This window comes from Tachypleus tridentatus, chromosome 10, assembly GCF_004210375.1.
Source record: "Tachypleus tridentatus isolate NWPU-2018 chromosome 10, ASM421037v1, whole genome shotgun sequence".
Classification (NCBI taxonomy): Eukaryota; Metazoa; Arthropoda; class Merostomata; order Xiphosura; family Limulidae; genus Tachypleus; species Tachypleus tridentatus.
The window spans coordinates 178,750,554-178,756,553 of NC_134834.1; the positions used below are offsets into that span (position 1 = coordinate 178,750,554).

General features: G+C 33.9%; 1 protein-coding gene across 2 annotated transcripts in view; it reads right to left on the reverse strand.

Annotated features, from left to right (window-relative positions):
- LOC143231027 (uncharacterized) overlaps positions 1–3,718 on the reverse strand; it is a 79,390-nt gene extending 75,672 nt beyond the window's left edge. The window contains exon 1 of one of the 2 annotated variants that reach the window (XM_076465498.1): positions 3,590–3,718. The gene's annotated coding sequence lies outside the window, so the exon portion shown is untranslated. Of the gene's footprint in view, positions 1–3,170; positions 3,488–3,589 lie in introns of those variants that run through there. The other variant, XM_076465499.1, reaches the window with a different exon arrangement.
- Between the last annotated feature and the right edge of the window lie 2,282 nt (positions 3,719–6,000).

The following is a 6,000-nucleotide window of genomic DNA, read 5'->3' on the forward strand; positions in this document are numbered from 1 at the left end:
TGCTAATTGGCATGGAGCTAAGCCTTGAATACAGGACCATAGTCCATGTATGGAAACAAACACAGCAGTAATAGTACCAGAGCAGATAGACTTAGCTGTGGTGTCAGCGAGCTCATTCCCACAAATACCAACATAGGCAAGTATCCGGAAAAACTGGATTAAAGTTGATCTTAAAGAGAAATGGGCCATTCTTTGATAGATTGTTTAGGCAGAATATTCATGATGAAACTTTGTAGCTGATATCCATTCTTCAAAGTTTCATCAGGAATGGACCAGTCAGTTTTGAATATTGGCAAGAACAGGGTGTGAACTGACATGAAGCAATTCCAGATCAAGTACAGAACTTAGCAAGTCAGTATAAATAGTGCACTTTGAGTACTGCATAGCTTCTATGTGATCCAGGGCAAGAGAAATGGCATACAGTTCAGCAGTGAGCACAGAATCTGTAGAGAGGATTCTGCATGCAACCACTGAACCACAACAAACCATGACAGAGCCCGCACAGTCACCTGATTTTGAACCATCTGTATAAATAGGAATGGAAGGATGGTTCAAAACATGTTCAGCAAATAACACAGTATTTCCAATCGGTAGTGTCTGCTTTTCTCAGATGACGTAAAGACAAGTCACATTTAGGGACTGTAAAAAGCCATGGTGAGATAGGCTGACAAGTGGATAAAGCAATGTTATCCATGAACAGACCCAATTCATCCAACTGTGCTTGGATACGAAGGCCAAAAGGAGCAATGGCAGATTCTGTTCTAAAAAAGTATGGTCCACCAAGGAAGAAAAACACAATCCAAAGAGGGATGCTTTGGTAAGGAATGAAGTTTTGAAGCATCTTGTAAAGACAGTTGCAAACGGCAAAGGTGCAAAGAAGGTTCATGTGACTACATATACAAGCTGTGCAGAAAGCCCCAGTGCAGAACCAAAGTCCTTGATCATGAATGGGGTCCAACATCTTTAAGGCCGAGGTCCTGGCAGAACTATAGACCAGTGAAACAGTCAAGTTTCAATCAAATAAGAACACAATATATCTTTAACATAGAACATCGATCTGCTCCCCAAGTGGTGGAAGAGAGGACACCTAAAAGTCACTAGCCTTTGCTGTTCAAATCTGAAATATTAATTTGTCTGATAATAACATGACAGAGAAAAATCAAATCTAATTAAATCAATACAAAAATGAAAACTGAGGATAAATAATTATTCTTGAAGATTATGAGGAATTTAAATAAAATTACAAACTGATTAAATTTTTATTATCTTTGCAATCTGAACTTCATTTTGACAAGTCTACAGGCATTAATAGTCAGCTAGAAATGTTAATGTATTTTATGACTATCCAAACTAAACCTGTTCCACAATGGCTTTGATTATATTAGTAAATACTATAGCAGACAGTACAAACAGTGATAAGTAAATTAGAATAAGAAACCAAATGCTTATGAATTTTATCTGTGACTACAATATTTTATGCAACTGTAAATAAGGTGAATTTCCCAGCTTGTAGCTAGTGTGGTAACTGAGGAAATGTTATAATGCTTGTTGTCAGTCTTGATGGTGATGAAAGATTTACTGTGGTCAGGTGAATGATTTTGTAATATACTGTACACTAAATCATACATTTTATATAGTATGCTGTCAGATTTTATCTTTGACCACCTTCAAAACCCTGGATAAAATGTTGTCTGTTCCTGGTGCCTTATTTTTAATCACTCAGTCTTTCCACTTACCAAAAAAAGGTTAAAATTTAGCAATTCAGATGAATTTCAGTATTTCCCATACTATGTTCAGGATCAGGAATACTGATAATATCGTCTGTTGTACAACAAGGACACATTCAAAAACTGAGCCATCTCTCAGGCACCAATAAAACTCTTGGCAAAGGCTCAATCCCCTTTTTAATATTTAACTTACTTTTAATATACATAAAACATTCCTTGCTGTAATTTTCAACATTATTAGCAAGGACTAAATTTAGCTACAGGTGAGTTAGGCAACCACTTAGGGCCCTGAGTCAGGAATGGAAAAAGTAAAAATGTTCCAAGAAAAATCAATTTTAGTAGACTTCCTTCAACTGAATATAAATATTGAAATTTATAGATTATTTAGCTTTTTTTATTTAATTGTGCATCTATTATGCATTACAATATCTTAATGTTGAGTCATCAAATAACTAATTATTCATGATCATATTCTCAATAAAGAATGTTTTGTGAGGATATATACACAAGTTTTATGGGGGCTCTGCTGCTAGTGCTAGTTGCTGATTACTTTTGTGTTGCCCAAGACAGGTTCATCTTGACCATTGTCACAGCCAAGACTTGTATTTTGTGCAACCTGTGGTTTGGTTTAAACATACTGGTCAAAATGGGAGAATAAACGAGTTTTCCAGAAGAGAGGTTTCAAACAAGTTCTAAAGAAAAAAATTCTAGAATGTTTTTAATACATTCACCCCTAGATATATGGAATAGCTGTGTTTTTCAAAAGTTATTCACAGAATGAAATTCTGTATTGCAAAATATGTTTTCCCATAGTTTCCCATAACATAATTGAAGATGCATTTCTACAAGAAAACTTTTGCCCTCAAAACAAATAAAAACACAATTATGAACATCAAAAAGTAGTTTTAAACAAATATTTAAGATAAATAGTTTATTAAACTAGGAATGATGCTGAATGTGTCAAGAAGTTAATTTCCTATTCAACCACACTATTAGAAAAATAAAACTGTATTGGCTGAAAGTAATTCCTACCTTACCAAATATTTACATTTCTGTCCAACCATTTTCATGATAGAGAACAAAAAAAAAAAAAGAGAGAAAGGTGATGCATCAAGTTTCTTTAAAATTAACAATTCCAAAATATTAAACTTTGTCTGTCCCCATATAATAAACATTCAATCCTAAGTATCATCCTACTAGCCCTTCTTTGAACCCTTTCTAAGAATCCAATGTCCTCCCTGAAGTTTGAACTTCAAATGGAAGCCCGATGCTTGAACACATAAGTTAAGCCTAACAGTGTCTTCTAAAAGAAAATAACCTCTTCAGCCTTTAGGGTTACATTATTTCTGTACATACAATCTAAAAGTTAAAACTCTTTTTGTCTTACCAGCACCACAACAGAAAAATATGACAATACTTGGAAGGCTTAAGCCTGATACTTACTAATACTAGTAGAACTAATAATACTAAAGTATTATTAGGCCTACGATAAGTACTATATTATGGCCGTATCACATGCTACTTCTACAAGCAGTAAAGTACAACTGCAGCAAACAAAATAGTATTTCTATTATTAATATCAATACTACAAGCACGAAAACTGAAAGTACTGTCCTAACGTTACGAACTACCGAATATTATTTACGTTGTAATTAAAGTTTAGAATTGAATTCTCGCCATGAAATTATACATTGTTATCAACAATGTTAACTGTTGATGTTATGAGTGATAACGCCGACTCATAAGCGGGTTGAAACAACAGCCAAAATATTTACAGTAACAAAATACAACCTTACTACCATAACTAAAGTAATTTTATGGTCAAAAATTAAAAGAAGATATTTTGGTAACACCAAACATACCTTTAATATAAAAATTCACGTTACCGACTAATAATAAAAAAAAAATAACTGCACTAAGTTTAAAATGGCCGTAACATTCAACAATAACATTTATCAGCAGTTGTGATTGCCATCTATAGTACAGTTTAAAAAAAGAATAATAAAAAATATAGCAGAAAATTTGATACTCTGAGTGTGCAAAAAGAGTAAGAGTCATATGACACAATTCAGACAGATAAGGGTTTGCTATATCGAAGTATATCTCAATTAACAATTAGCACTTAATAACAGAAGATTCGGAAAAAATACAGATTACAAAGCAATTCTTAATCTCAGTGTCATTCAAAGTGAATGGTAAATCAAAAGGAAATAAACACAAATTGAACAATCTTTATTATAACAGACAAAAATACGAAAACATTGTTTTTGACATGGAAACAATCACTTCTATGTAATATTATGAATTCAACTGTTCAAGCTTAATTCATGTGCCACACTGACTAAATGCGGTGTTTCTTAATTCTCAAGAAATATTTTATTCATCCAGAGTGACTATCCACAATACACAAAACTAACCATTCTCATTCAAACATATGTTAGCTAAGCCAGAGCCTCTAGATATTACCTAGACTGCCATTGGAAAATACTGCTGCAGACATCCTTTCACAGCGCACAGCACTGCAGTAAAATATGTTCTCGAGCAGAATAGGTATTATCTATTCGAAAATTATAAAGGAACAAAGACAGCCAAAATTAAATCAACTGAGTAAGCTTTCGCAACCACATGTTTTGTGTCACGTACTTGCACTATATGGAATAAATGGTAAATTTACAATAAATAGTACAGTAGTACAAGCCATAAATGCGTGATTTATTCATATATCACAATTTACAAATTTTCCTACTTCAAGCATGTACTTAACAGAACAGTTTACTTAAACATTAAAACCAGCAAGGTCTAGATTCATTCCTTGATCGAGGTGAGCGTTAACTCTGCCTAATTCCTAATAAAAACATTTATACGCTTCAAGATATCACATCCCTTTAACAAAAACTATCATGATTCAAAATGTCACTACAAAATATCCTTCAACAAAGAATCAGATGCATAATCAAAATCAAATTACCCAGAGTTAATAATATAACGTAACATATAATGAAGTAAATACACTCAAAATAAAAAAAAGGAAACCCTTAATGATACGTTGGCATGATAATGCATAGCCTGAGCGCTTCTTAAAGGTAGATCTTTCTTCATCATGAGCAGACTGATGAAGAAAGACCCACCTTTTAAAAGAGCTTCTGTTATATACTTTTGCATTTTAATCCAAAACCGAGTTTTGGAACCTATGTAGTTACAAACATCACGAATTAATATGATTATGAAATACCATTAAACAATGAAATCCCAAATACACAGCGAAAAACTTTTTACTAAAGAAATGCGTAATAGAAAATAAACCTTTTAACACAGAGACGCTTAATGCAAAATAAACCATTTAAAAAGAAGCAAACAAACAAAAACAAGAACACACACTGTGAAACCTTTTTAACCATGCTGTCCTCTGTTGCCATTTTGCCCGGCATGGCCAGGTAGGTTAAGGCGTTCGACTCGTAATCTGAGGGTCGCGGGTTCGAATTCCCGTCGCACCAAATATGCTTGCCCTTTCAGCCGTGGGGACGTTATAATTTTACGGTCAATCCCACTATTCGTTGGTAAAAGAGTAGCCCGAGAGTCGTCGGTAGATGGTGATGACTAGTTGCCTTCCCTATAGTCTTACACTGGTAAATTAGAGACGACTAGCGCAGATAGCCCTCGAGTAGCTTTGCTCGAAAATCAAAAACAAACAAAACAAATAAACTGTTGCCCTTTCGATTACAACGGCTATCACAACTATTCTTCGACCTAGATCCATTTTCCACTACCATTTCATTTTGAATTGAAACAGTGTAGGGTTCTAGTAGGAAGGAGATGGAGTGGTGACTCATAAACTACTTCTTGTAAATGTGAGGGACCACACACCTGTATTTATTTATATATTTTTCATATACATATATTTCTGTTGCATCTCATCACATCCACAAATAGTTTACAACAGACTGTTTTACCCTCTAAACTTAAATTATTTTGTAACCGTTTTAGAGATTATTTCCAAAATCTAGTCAGAATTTAGTAGCCGCTGTCCAGTAAACTGCTGTCATCCAAAGGCCGTCAAACTAAAGGCGTATTTCTTTTCAGCCATCAAGAAATAAAAAGTTACTGAAAGCATTCAGCTATACCTACGTTGTTTTTTGTTTTTTTTTTGGCTAAGATACTTGTTATTCAGGATCAGTACTCATGGTGTTGTGTACCAAAACACACTCTGAAGAAAAACAACTCCCTCATTGCAAATAGAAAAGTTATACACCTGTTGTATAATATTGTTACAAAG